Source organism: Salvia splendens, chromosome 20, assembly GCF_004379255.2.
Source record: "Salvia splendens isolate huo1 chromosome 20, SspV2, whole genome shotgun sequence".
Lineage (NCBI taxonomy): Eukaryota > Viridiplantae > Streptophyta > Magnoliopsida > Lamiales > Lamiaceae > Salvia > Salvia splendens.
Window position 1 is genome coordinate 13,733,129 of NC_056051.1, and position 14,946 is coordinate 13,748,074.

Here is a 14,946-nt window from a genome sequence, read left to right on the forward strand (position 1 = left end):
TCATCGTCAGTCACTGACCTTCGTGCTTGTTTCCTACTGCGGGGTGGACGGCCTCGAACGAGAGGTTGTGTGAATAGATCAAGTTATATGGAAAGATAACCGAACTGGTTGGAACAGTTAGCAAATGTCGTTGCCACTTGAACAATGCAATCTCGCTCTCACTCGATTCCTACCAAAGTAATTTATAACTCCCAATTTTGCACTACTTTAATAGTAAAGCGGCAAGTTCGGGGTCGATCCCACAGAGAAGCTAGTGTATCAAGCGTGTGAGTAGTGAACAGGGGGGTTGGCTGCTGCCACGCTTTAACTTTGGGAGTTTTTAACTACTGATTTTAACTTAGACAGAAAAGTAACTAACTACTTGCTCAAGGGAAATTTAACAATTAGGTCAAGTGAATTTCAGACAGGAATAAAAATTTAACTACGTAAGTAGTAAACACCCTGATGAAAATGAAATAACTTCGATTAAAAGTGAACTCAAAACAGTACAACGTGAAATCTAAACTAAGCTAACACTTCAGAAAATACGAAAGCAAGTAAACCGAGGAGATCCTCGGCGGGAAATTTCAGAAAACACCGATAGATATCAAGTATTCTGCAGAGCTCCTTCGATCGCCCTTTCTAACTAAGCATTACTTTATCTAAGCTAAGCTATTCTAGAGAACTGAACTAAGCTAAACTAAGACGGAAAGTAAAGGATCAGATTTTTTTTTATGTGGTGGCACATCCTCTATTTATAGGCTCGGCACGACCTCCAGCTAGATAACGATCTTGGCAGGGAATATTCGCTCATGCTGAGAGTGAGCGACTCATTGATTGCTACGTGCTTCCCTTCTAGAATGACGACGCTTTTCAGCAACAGAATCGTGACTCAGCTTCATCCTTGCGTCTCATATTTCAGCAAGTGTCCCCTTCTAGAACGTTGTCCATGATAACAGAATGCTGCGCACCATCCAGCTCATAGCCTCGCGTGTCCTTCTTCTGACATCCAGTGGTCCCCTCCTTAACTGCTTGATTACTCGCCTTGATCAACTTTCCCCGAAATCTAGCCTTTTTCGCCTATTGTACTCGCTTGATCAGTTTGGCCTTGTTGCCTTGGTCAAGCGGCATTCCTGCACATTAACACTTGCTTTGCGCGATAAACCGATCAAGTAGAGTACATTTTACCCTTAAACCAATGCATGAAATAAGCCTTATCAAACTGCTCACACTTAAAACATACTTGTCCTCAAGTATAAAGAAAAAGAAAAGAAAAAGATAAGGCAAATTTCAGGCATGGTTTACTCATTTCAAGAAAGTAAAAGAAAACGAAAAAGGAAAACAAGACTCGAAATAAAAACACATATTCACATAGATGCATTAGATCGAATAAATTTCCAACAATCATACCCGAGGTCGAGGCCAATCCATTTGCCAGCAGCTTATGTTTCTTCCTTTTCGCTTTTACTTGATTAAGGCGTCAGTTCGTCAAGATTGCTCAATTTAAACCACTGTTAGATTCACTCAGTCACTCATTTCTTACCAGAGATGTTAGGACTGTTCACTCGGTATTGCCACAATTTTAATACCTTGAATCAGACTGCACAAGATAGTTCCTTAAGGTCTTTGTTTCAGGTGTAATGGGGCTCAAGGGTAGTGGTGCATCAAGGTAGGGTCCTAAGGGTTCTAAGTTTTAAAAATATAAACTGTAAAAGGAAAAAACACATGAGTCAAGAGCCCAAAGAATTGAACTATTTATTACGACAGTAGATATCTTACGTGGTCAAGTGGCGACTTCTAGCCTTGAATTTTTGGCTTTATTTTCTAACTTCCGACTTACTGGGTCGGGTTACAAATTTTTCCTGCCCTCTTTTCTCAAACTTTTCTCAATAACAACAATATTTTTTTTATGACGATTTCTGACTTGATCAACCTGATTATCACTTTTTATGACGATTTCTAACTCGCTCAACCCGGCTACCCTTTTATTTTCACTTTTTATTGGTATCCCCCTTTTCCTTTGAAATTGACTCATCTCTCTGGCTTGATCAACCCGATTGACTAACTCGCTCAACCCGGCTACCCTTTTATTTTCACTTTTTATTGGTATCCCCCTTTTCCTTTGAAATTGACTCATCTCTCTGGCCCCCTTTTCCTCACGTGTTTATAAAAAGTATATGGATGTAGGTCTTGGTTATCAAAGAAAGGGTAAAAGTGTTTGTTCAACTTGGCTAACTAAGGGGAGCCTTGCTTGACGAGGCGGGTTCGTGGAGCGAAAGAAGAAAACGGTTCAATGGGTTAAGTCCTAATGCCTTTAGTCATTACTATTTGTGAAATTTTCATCTAAATATAAAAAATTCAGCCTCTCGTAAAAATATTTTCTTTTGTAAAAATAGTAGAAAGTGTTCTACTTTGGCTTATAACTCACATATAGAGAGGCTTCACAGTAATTTAAAAATTGAGCGTTTCCATCATACTTACGTCGTTCAAACTGATCAAGTATTTTGCAATCAAGTTTCTACATGTAAGCATACCGAGTCCTTTTTCTTACTCTTCCAAAAAGTAATCAAGTCTTCCACTTATCCAATTTGATGCACATTGCCTATTTAATACTAACTGATATTTTGTATTTTTGAAAATTTTTTGACATGTACGATTTTACTGTAACTAACCCTCCCCCCTCGCACTGCATATGAACTCGTCCTCGAGGGACTGGACGCTGTGGAAAAAGGGTTAGGTATAAGCAACGGCACAACAACAACCAAGGAAATTTCTCACACTAAGACCAGACACTGGGCTAAGTGTGAGATAGTGGCAACAATCAAACATGCCAATAAACGTAGAAAAACAACAAAAACAAATCAAATATAGGCAAACAATAAGGAAAACAAAACAAGCATGCATACTTCTCACACTTAGACCCAACACAGGTCTAAGTGTGATGTGGAGTGGAGTATCAGTAATACATACCATAAACAAATAAAAATTAAAAATGTTATGGAACTTGAAATGAGCTGAGATTCCAGAGGGGGGGGGGTTTACTCAATGTTTCTTGGGGGGTTGACTGGGAGATGCTGAGGGTGGTCTGGAGGATGATGGACGCCGAGTTGGAGGAGAGCTTGTAGAGAGAGGTGGTGGTCGCATAGCAAGGGTCAGTTGGTGGATAGCCTCCAGAATCCTGGCTTGAGTGATTAGCTGGGCGTGTGAGTTCTCCACCAGCTGCGTAAGCATCTGCTCCATGCAGAGCCTCCATTCGTTGTTCGTTTGCGCAGCCACCTCTGGGTCTGTTACTGGCATCATCTCCAACCTTTGCCTTTGCGGCCTTGCTGGGCTCGCCGGGCGATTAGCTGGCCTCCTCCTTTAATTGTGTCTAGCCTCTTGCAGCTCTTTCTGCCTGGTCTCCTGCTGCTCTATCTGCCTCTCCTTCCGAGCCTTCGAGTTGAAGCGAAGTCTCCTGTCGCGCTGCCGTTCAAGTACCTGAATTTTTACAAAGAAATCAATGTTAAATAGTTCTGGTTTTGGGCAGCGACTAGGAAGCTCCACACCCTCCTGGAATTCCAAGGTCCAATTTCACCTTAGGTAGGCTCCAAGAAGGTGGCAGACGTTAAGGTGGCGGGCAGGGCGATTGGCAATCTGACTTATCGAGTGAGCAATCTAGTAGCCCAGGTGCACCCTCCTTTGCTCCTTCATGCTCCACATAAAGTAGAGCTCGGCCAGAGTAATGATCGCCAATGTATTAGCTTGGCCAAGGAGATTGCAGGCTAGGTAGACTTGGGCAAGGCGGAGGGCCGGATCAGCAATATGGTCCCCTCTAGACTCAAAAGCTTTAAACTCGGGGGCACGTCCGTTGCACAAGGCCTGCCAGACCGCCTGCTGATAAAAATCCGGCCTCCTCTGAGGGAGGCCAATGTCCCACCTGAACCATTCTCTACTAGCGACCTGGGCCTCTGTATAGAGTCCCATTCTTACAGAAAACTCATTCAGGCTCATCTCCTGCTTACGCCCGAACACCCGAAAGGAGACGCTCCTGGCCTCAAAGTTTGTACTCCCGGTAAACCGGAAGGACGTGAAAAAATTCCTTAGCCAGGTTCTTTGGCACGAAGGTCTCCTCAATCTCCAGCAGCCAGTCAAAACCAATTCAAGTAATGTACTGGGTAAACATCTCCTCAACCCGGATAGTCGCCAGGAATGGCTGGTGGAGTTTCTTGCCGGCCTTCAGCCGCTTTGTGGGCGTCTCCCTCTGGTGGATCTCCTCGTTCCACTTGGGGTTGTGAAATATCAGCATCTGATTGAGCAGATCCGTGGTCAATACCACAGTTTGTTTGGAATAGTCAGCGGTGGGGGATGGTGCAGGCCTTCCTTGTTGCCTGCGGGAGGTTCGGGCCCGTCGGAGCTCCCTCCGCTCTGTATCGCTACCCTCATCTCCTTCTTGTGGAGGGGCAGGTTGGTATGCATCAAAAATCACAATGCCCCGGGTTACGGGGCGCATCCTCTTCGGAGAAGGAAGAGCCGTCTCCTTCCCCTTTCTTTTCTTCTCGATTTTCTGGCGGCTGTCCTCAACAGCCCCTCTCTCTTCCACTGCCTCTTTGGCCCCTTGGTTTATCACCCCAACGGCTCCTAGGGTCTCCGGCTCATCCAATATCGATCGTTCGATGCGGGTTCTCTCCACCTGCTCCTCCTCTGCCCTTTGCATGCTGGCCACCCCGGCCTCCACCTCCTCCATCAACCGGTTGATCTCCATTCTGCGTGCCCGATGGCACAACGGCTCCTCCTCCCTATCCGGGACTGATTCATCCTCTGCATGAGGAATGAAGTTCCATTCTGTCTCCCTTTGTTGCAGTATTTCATTGGGAGGAGGCAGAAGGTCCTCCATAGAATCGTCATCAACATTTACAACCTCTATCAGTTGTGTCGGTCCTAGGAGAGTTGGGGAGTTGGAGCCTCCGCCACTTGGTGGTGTCGGAACGTTGGGAGCAGTCGTGCCCTATGCATGTGGTCGTGCCGGCACGGCTTCTGTTTTGGCAGCGGGAGTGGCCGCTAGTTGTGCCCCTTCTTCTTCAGAGTCGTCCCCACTATATTGTACTAGTGGAAACACGGGTGTAGGCGTAGGGTTGTGATGTGGGGTCAGTGTTTGGGAAGAAGAGGAAGGGTTTTGGGAGGATTTTAGGGTGTGGAAGTTGTGGCTCGGTCCCTTGACAGGGAAATCCCCAGTCGGGCTATAATGGTAGCGTAAACGGTCGGAATATTCGTATCGGAGGGCATCTTTAATGGTAGCGTAAACGGTCGGAATATTCGTATTGGAGGGCATACTCCGAAGGATTCTATCGAGGCACCTGATTGCTTCTTCGTCCACCTCGGGAGGCTGAGCGGCGCTTGTTTATGGTGGAGGTCGAGAGAATGGGCTAGGGTTGCCTGGGGTGAGGTCCTCCGGTCCTCACTGTCGGCACCAGAACTGGAGGAGGAGGATGAAGTTGGGAGTTGTTCTAGCAACATTGTTTGCTGGTAATGGTGATAGGCTTTGAAAAGGATGATGGTGTTGGGCAAGGGTTCTTGAACTTAGAGCGGTATGGGAGTGCACAGAGAATGTACTGTAGGCGATTTGGTTAAAAGTGATATCCGGATCTGAAATCCGCCTCTTATACTGATATTGCGGCTGTTGGGATCCTCTACTGTTGAAATCCCTGCGACTGTTCAGATCTTTGCGACTTTTCACGTACAGGTGCGTCCTTTCATAGTGCCAGCTGGCATAGCTTCTCTGATACGCTTCCTTCCTCTCTCTCCAGGATGTTCTGTCCAATGCGGCAGTTGGCGCTTCCTGACACCCTTTCAGTCACTGCGCACGTCCTTTTATCCCTGCCCTGATCAACGGAAGGACTGTACCACCAATTAAATTCCAGTTGCACTGGTCAAGTGGACAATGAAAACTCAAATAGTTCCACTTGATCAGCGTCCATCCTAACATACGAAAAACTATTTACACTATCTACAAGGACTTGATCGGGTTCCCCTGGGACGTCACTTGATCAGTTTAATAAATTTAGAATTTGATGCTTGATCAAGCGGACTACCCATGAATACCTGATCATTCCATTTACCTGCTCACTGGCTAAGATTGGGCAGGATCAGTGGAATTTCTTCCACTATGCCTGCTTTGTTCTTGTCTCTGTAGGGCTCAACCTGATGACCATTTTCCACGAAGTAGAACGAATTGAGGGGGTCTCCTTGGCGTGTGCTTGCCTCCTGTGTGTGTAGTGCCATGATGGTATGAGTGTCTGCCCATTTTGAACTCCACCTCCTGGATATCAGTTTGAGTTGACACAGGAAGAGTAGCACTTTCTGCCCCGCTATGAGCTCTTCCTTTCTTAAAGCGGTGTCGAGTCTGCGTTGTCAATCAAGGTGGGGTGCCACTCCTTCTTCTAACATGCCAGAATGCATGCACAGATCTGGGTCAATCTCTGCTATTTTCCACTTGACCACCCCTTGTCCCAGCCTCAGTTCTTTCATCATTTGTCCTCCCTGTCCTTGTAGATTTGGTTTGACTGGTTCTTGGTACATCTGGTTGGACAGGCTTTCGAGGGTAACTGGCAATGTAGGTAGAGACAATAGTTGCCTTGTAGGCGAAGGATTTTCCTTCAACATTTTCCTTTCAACGGGGCGGCTTGGTCAGGCGGTTCTTCGACCCCTTCTGGTTGAGTGATCTCTTCTGACTCAGCTGGTCGTGGCGGTTTATAGAAATCCATAATTTCCCTATCGATGGTTGATCATCCATTTCCCCAGTCATCGTTGCCTCGAACCATTCAGCTGCTTCCCTCTTAAGCTGTTTATCTTCAGTGGAACCAGAGGGTGGGGTTCCTTTTCTAGATACATTCATTCCCAAGGACTGATAGCGTCTACCGATTGAATGCTCTCGCTGTCCTGTGGCTTCCTCACAGCTTTATCAATATCGAATGTAAGCTGTTCTCCATTAAAACCCAGCTTCATCGTTCCATGGCGGACGTCGATGACTGTGCTAGCTGTGGATAGGAATGGCCTTCCCAAAATAACTCCAGTAGATTCCTCTGCTACTGGCTCTGTCATCTTCATGACGAAGAAGTCGGCGGGGTACTTGAATTTGTTAACCTTGACGATTTCATCTTCCAGAATTCCCTCTGGGCGAATGCAAGACCCGTCCGCTTGCTGTATCACCATGTCGGTTTTGACAAGCTTAGCTTCTCTCAGCTTTTCGTATATAGAATACGGTATAATATTGATGGAAGCCCCTAGGTAGCACATTGCGTGCTCCATTTGAACGTCTCTGATGGAAATTGGGAGCGTGAATAACCCTGAGTCAGTCTTCTTGGGTGGAAGATCACTAGGTTGGATTACCACGACTACATTTTTTGCTTCGACCATCCTTCATTTCTCAGTGACTTGTTCAAGGGTACTGGACTCAAGACCTTCTTCATGCTGGAGAGCTCGCAGATGGGTTTTGATAAACTCCTTCTGATTTTAGAGATACTGTATTGACATTCTCTCGCTCAGGTGGTGGCTGCACTGTAGCCGGAATCCTTCCTTCATTTCCTCTCAGCTCGCCCAGTGACATGGCGACCTGAGATAGCTGCTTTGTAAGCATATCTAGTGCAGCCCTCTGTTCCCTCTGGGCCTCTTGTATTTCTCGCATTGCATCATGGGGCTGATGTGGGACCATCATATCTCCTGGACCTTCATTTTGTTGTTTGCTATATCTCTGATTAAAACGACTTCCTCCATGGCTTTGCTGGTAGTAGCCGGAAGGTCCATACTGCTCTGGTTAGTTCTGGGGAAAGTGATTATGCTGGTTTCCTTGGAAGTACTGTGGGTTCCCTTGGGTTTGCTGGTTTCCTCTTTGGTACTACGGGACATAACTCACCATTTGATTATTTGGCTGTCTTCCTTGGTTGCTAAACTGAGGGACTTGGTGTTGGTACCCCCATTCTCCTTCCTATTGTCGGCTTGACCAGTTAGACTGTCCTCCACTTGACCAGTTCCCTTGAGGTCCACTTGACCACCCTGCCTGACCTCCCTGCATTCTGCTCCCTCCAGTGTTTGGCCTATCCTAGATTCGAGCAGGCTAGTTGGGCTGCCCGTCAGAGGGTTTTATCTGCTGTGTCGAGGGTGGTTGGCTTTGATTCTGATCGGACTGGTCGTGAACAACGTTCACAGAAGGTGATGCAGTCGGTCCTTTGTAGAAGAGAAATAGAATATCACAACCTAGATAGGCTTTGGCTACCTATCGTGAAAGGTTGCAGTGTCAGTCCGCATGTTTCCTTACCTTAGGAAATAAACGACACTGGTGTGGTATAGCACTGAAGGATCTAACAGTTGAGATAAGTCTTTCTTGCTATTTACTGAAAGACGAGGTCTCGGTGATTGTTATTTCTTAATCATTGTTGACATAACATTGAGCATACGATATTGATTATGCACTACTTTGATTTATCAAATGGTGCGGATTTTTCGCAATCCAAGAATCCTGGTATCTTGGGTAGTGGTGATCAATGTCTAGAGGTGCTAGTATTGTTATTGCATTGAATCGTGTGCTGGGTGAGTCCAGTTTGATAATATCCTCAAGAGGTGATCGAAAAAGGTTTTATTATTCAGAAACCCGGCCGGTTGGAATTTATTCCAGAATAATAAATAAAGATTTGAACTAGACAACTCTTGGAAAAAGATATTAATTAATTAAAGTCAAATAGCAGACTTAAATTAATTAATGGATATTTATATCTTAAACACGGGAAATAATAAATTAAAGAGGTAAAGCCCGGATTACTCGTAATTTGGGATTAGACGGGCAGTCAATATTATTATTCTATAGTGGATGATAATAATATTCTATTGGACTTGTATTAAATTGGGGCTCAATTTAATTAGTAAAAGTCCAACAGGTTTGGCCCAAGTCCAACCTCCATGGATCCCTAATCTGGCCCATCATAACTCTATATAAAGGAGACTAAATAGAAGACAAAAAGGTGGTGATTTTACTCTTAATTTTCGTGCTCCCCAGTGGGAGTGGACGAAAAATCGGTTTTTGAGAAAACTGATATTCTGTCTTCTTTCTAATCAAGCCTTTTTCGATGATGACAAGCTTTTCCCACCCAAAGGTCATTATCTGAGTTCGGGATACAGATTAGAAGATTCGTGGTTGAGTACGAAGAACATCACGTGGAGAAGGCGCAAGCAATCGTCGATTCTTTGGAGAATCAGATCGGTAATCCTAAACCGTAGAATATCATGAATTAGGATTTTAATTCCTTAAGCATGATTTTTGTGCGTTCTTGTATGCAATTCAATGTTTTACATGTGAATCAATTAATCCCATAATCGGTCAAATAGATCTATAGATCTGATTTATTTGTGTATGCATGACTTCCGCTGTGCAAGGGGCACCAAACCCTAGCACAGTATGCATGTCAAAAAGTCTGGAGATGGAGAAGAAGGATTGCTGGGAAGATCAACCACAACCAAGGGCAAAAGAGTCATTACACGAAGAAAGTCTACCCTAAAAATCAAGGGCAGGCCTCCATATAAATAGATGCCACTTGAAGAGAGAAGGCATCATAGATTTTAGGACCTCTACACTTAGTTAGAATTCTCTCTCAGTAGATCATTCCTTTCAGCATTGTCCTACATCTTCTCGTTCCTCGCCACAGCCACGGTCACCTGAAGTTCACCAGTTCGCCGGAGTTCCACATTATCTCGTTCCAGCCAGTTCGTCACGTAGTGACAGTCGTTTCATCGCCCGGAGTGGCAAAACAATCTTTAATAGCTTTCGTAGTTAATCTTACTTGTTTTTCTTACGTAGGATCTGTTGCATTATTACTATGAAGTTGTTTTTGTGCATCGGTTTCTGTTTGATTCAGTTTCTTTCTGCCTAGATAGTGTAGATCTAGTTGCTACTGTAATTTCCAAGTGTTGAATGCATATTTTCATTTATAAGTTGATCGTTCTGAGTTTGTGAATTGAGTTTGATGTTAGATTTAGATTTAAGTGTTAAGTGTGAAGGCTTAGTTCACGTAATTTCAGTTTCGCTAGTTTAATCTTTTGATTTGGAATTTTATTTGTTAGATCTGTTTTCGTGAGTTGCTAATTTGAAACTCTCGTTGATGAATTCTGGGTTTGTTGATCCAAGTTTATTCATGTGGAAGAAGATAACACCTACATCTAAGTTTGGGACCACTTTTGCTTTTTAGTTACTTTTTGCTTTGTCCATTACTTTTCTCTACCTTTTTCTGCTGGTACCCTAGAGATCTGTCAGCCTAGTCACCTAACTACCACTAATTCTCTGATATTCTGTTTAGCCTTTTATAGTAACCCGTAACCTCCAAATATTTTCTAAAACATTATGTTCCTTCAATCTCACATACACAGTTGCTTGTTAATCATCTTTCACACCTCCTAGTCAGTAGTGTACCACCTTAATTTCCAGTCTAGATAGAATCTCAACCCAAAGCGTGGTAGCTAACCAACAATTCCAGAATATCATCACAATTACCAAAGCGCATTCATCTATGTCGGATTCGACCCTTACATCCACTATACTAGTCAGTAGAAGTGGGTTGAGGATTATTGATACCAGGTTCAGGCTTAGCTGGGACTTCCATCCTGATCAGTAGGATACATCCTTTGCTTGACGCGACACCTGACACAAATCTGCTCTTTCAAATGGCGTCGTTGCCGGGGATGAATGGCGTTATTAACTGTTATTGTGTGTGATACTTTGGAGTATATATTGTGTATAACTTTTCTCTTTTCTTTTTCTTTCAGTTTATGAGAAGCAGTTCGGCTCCTGACCATTGGAGACCGAAGATACTTCAACGAGGGACTATACTCGTGACCACTCTTTCTGGCCTGTCGACAGCCCTATCTGACCTCGGCACGAGTAGTGACGAATTGCAAGACACAATAGAAGGAGGAATACCAGAACAGGTGCTACAATTGGAGGGTAACCCAAGGATAATGGTTGCCCATATAGATGAAGACCCGGAGATAGGGACGCTGAACGCGCATACCGAAGGAGAACTGCCGCAAGCTATAGTTGTCACCCCAGGACAGATGGCTTATGATGTGAAGCCCCATGTTATTGCATTCCTGCCCACGTACTGTGGGAAGAGCTATGAAGGCCCTTACGAATTCCTTCATGAGTTCTGTAAAATTTGTAGGGCACAGAGAAGGCCAGCGTGGGCAACTGAGGATGACTACAGATTGAAACCTTTGTCGTTCGTCCTAAAAGGGGAGGCCAACACATGGTTCATGCGCCTGCCACCCGACTCCATTGAGAGTTGGGCCGATTTCAAGTCAGCCTTCTTAGGCGAATTTTTTCCATCATCTAAGACGAGTGCGCTGAAGAGAGAGATAACCAGTGTGAAGCAAGGTTACGATGAACCCTTGAGTGATTATTGGGCGAAGTATATGAGTCTTTTGGATGCATGTCCGAACCATCGTATGGCCGATATAGATATACATCATACCTTTTATGAGGGGATGAACAAGGCAACAAAAGACTTGGCAAACTCCTCGTCAGGAGGAAGTTTCTCGCAATTAAGGGTCAGTGAAGCTAAAAGGGTCCTAGGGAAGCTTTTGAGCACAAAGAAGGAATACGACAATTCAAGGGATGGCTACAGCAGAGAAAGAATTGCGAGTGCTTCGTCTACTGACCAGGAGCAGAAGATAGAGCAGAAGATGGATTTGAAAATGGAAGAGCTGAAAAAGACACTCCTGAGTGCGATCGAAAAGAACGCACCACCACCTTCCCCAACTAGGAGCTATAAGGATGCAGAGCAGGGAAGTCAAGGGCCAGCCTACGATCAGCCGAACATCGATATGATGAATAGACAATTGGCCCAGCTGGCAAATTCGATGGGTGAATTGAAAGGGAACTCAGGGAAACCCCCGTCTACAGTCCATGTACCCGAAAAGGCAAACGTGAGCAAGGTCACATTGAGGTCCGGTACTGCCTATGAGGGGCCCCAACCGAAGAAGTCCAACGGAGAGCCTAGTGGGACGAATATACTGAAAGACGTCGTCAACAGACCTCTGCCCCAGATGCAGGATCCGTTTTTCTTGGACAAAACACCAGCGGAAAAGGATGAAACCAAGGGCATACAACCCAGGGAAGGCCAGCCTAAAGAAGCAGAATCCATGCAAGAAACTCCAGCCCAAAATGTGCCCAAGAAAGATTCCGGAAAGACTGTCGGGGAACCGGTTGAAGAGGAGACAGGAAAAAAACATTCCCTTACCGTTTTATGACCAAGAGGAAGAAGGAAAACCCAGTGGATTACATGTCAATTTTTGGGAAGCTGGATGTCACCATACCATTCCTCCAAGCCGTGAAGCTACCCCCACATGGAAAATTTATCAAGGAATTTATAGTCGGGAAGGCCCAGAAGGATGGAAAGATCATGGTAGAAGAAATAGCGTCAGCAATTGTGCAGGAAAAGATCCAGGTATGTTCACTTTGCCTATAACTATAGGAGATGTAAAAATCGAGCATGCAATGTGTGATCTGGGAGCTTCTATAAATGTTATGCCATTGTCAGTTTATAATCGGCTGAAGGGAGTAACATTATCGAGCACTAGGGTATTAATCTAACTGGTTGATAGGTCATGCATAAATCCTGAAGGTGTGTTAGAAAATGTATTGGTGAGAGTGCATGATGTTATTTTATGTGATCAAGATGAGTGAGTCTGAAGCTAGGGAGTCTAGTGGTATTTTGCTAGGGAGACCATTTTTTAGAACAGCTAAGACAATCGTGGACATGGCTGAAGGGACAATTTGCATGGATTTTCATGCGGAGAAATTCACATTTCATATCAATGAGGCCATGAAAAAGCCTATTGATTCTGAAAATCTATGCTAAGTTGATGTAATTGACCCCCTAGTCCAAGATTTTCTTGAGACCGAATTATTGCAGGAAAAACTCCAAGCGTTGGATGTGTATGGGCAGGCTGATGTAGAAGCGGCTGCATGGTGCGATCTGATCAGTAGCCAAGGGTTAACTGACGAAGAGATAGAGGGAGCACTTAAGGATTTCTGTCAGAAATCATAATTTATTGGAGCCGCAGGGGCTCAGCTACCAGCTAATACAGATGAACTTTCAGATGAAGAGTTAGAGAAGGAGGGGGATGCTGCAAGGAGCATTCTACCAGCTAACACACTTCCTCCAGAAGTTGAATTGAAGAAACTGCCAGCAACATTGAAGTATGCTTTCTTATGGGAGGAAAACTCGTACCCGGTGATCATTAGCAGCAGCCTTATGAAAGAACAAGAGGCAAAGCTACTGACCGTTCTAGGCAAGAACAAAAAAGCAATTGGATGGAGCCTTACAGATCTGGTAGGGATAAGTCCCGATGTCTGTATGCATCATATCAGGCTAGAAGAAGGAGCAAAAGCACATCGAGATTCACAGAGGAAGGTGAACCCCAACATGCAGGAGGAAATATTGAAAGAAATCTTGAAGTTGTTGTCATTGGGAATTATCTATTCGATACCCGATAGTGAGTGGGTCAGCCCCGTCCACATGGTCCCAAAGAAGTCAGGGATTCAAGTGGTTCAGAATGAGAGAAATGAGCTGATACCAACAAGGCTAGTCACTGGTTGGCGGATGTGCATTGACTACTGCAAACTGAACGCCGCAACCAGGAAAGACCACTTCCCCCTACCATTCATCGACCAGATGTTGGAGCGACTGGCTGGGAAGAAGTACTTTTGTTTTTTAGATAGGTACAGCGGGTATTTTTAAATCTACGTGGACCTTGAAGACCAGGACAAAACCACCTTTACCTGCCCATTTGGAACTTACGCGTACAGACGCATGCCATTCGGTCTTTGCGACGCTCCAGGAACTTTCCAGTGATGCATGATGAGTATATTTTCCGATCTGATCGAGGAGTGCATAGCGATATTCATAGATGACTTTACAGTCTACGGGGACTCTTTCGACTCATGCTTTCATCATTTGTACATAGTTTTGGGGAGGTGTCAAGCAAAGAGCCTGGTTTTGAATTTTGAGATGTGCCATTTCATGGTCACAGAAGGGATCGTCCTAGCACACGTGGTGTCAGAGAGAGGTATACAGGTGGATCAAGCCAAAGTGGACGTCATTTCCAAACTGCCATTCCCTACTGACCAGAAGGGAATAAGGGGTTTTTTGGGGCAGGCAGAATTTTATCGACGATTTATAAAGGACTTCGCCAAAATCGCCCAACCCCCTTCTTCAAAACGAAGTGGAGTTAATTTTTTATGAACAGTGCAAGTCTGCTTTCAAACTTCTCAAGGAAAAGCTGATATCCCCACCAATCATCCGAGCCCCTGACTGGGAGCATCCTTTCGAAGTGATGTGTGATGCCAGCGATTATGCAGTGGGAGTTGTTCTAGGTCAGAAGATCGAGGGAAAAAGGTATGTGATCTTCTATGCATCTAAAACATTGAATCAAGCTCAAAGGAATTACGACACCACTGAGAAGGAGATGCTAGCCGTGGTGTACTCATTCGAAAAATGTTTCGGCAGTACCTGTTGGGATCCAAGGTCATCGTCTATACTGACCATGCGGCCGTTAAGTACCTGATTACAAGAAAGAGTCAAAACCCCGCTTAATCCTATGGGTACTCCTGTTACAAGAGTTCGATTGGGAGGTGGAAGATAAGAAAGGGGTCGAGAATAAAGTCGCGGATCATTTGAGCAGGATAGTGCAAGATGGGAGCAGCGAGGAGGTACACGACCGATTTCCGGAGGAACACTTATGTGAAGTGATTTTTGCCGTTAGAAAAATTGATTGGGAGGAAGTGATGAAGCTTACTGGCCAGGATGTGATAGAAAAAGGGAAAGAAAAAGTAGGGCAGGAGCCATGGTATTCGGTCTTAGCCAACTACCTAGTATGGGAGAGCTCCAGAAGTGCCAAACATCACCAAAGCTCAAAGAATGAAGATCAAGAGTGAAGCAAAATACT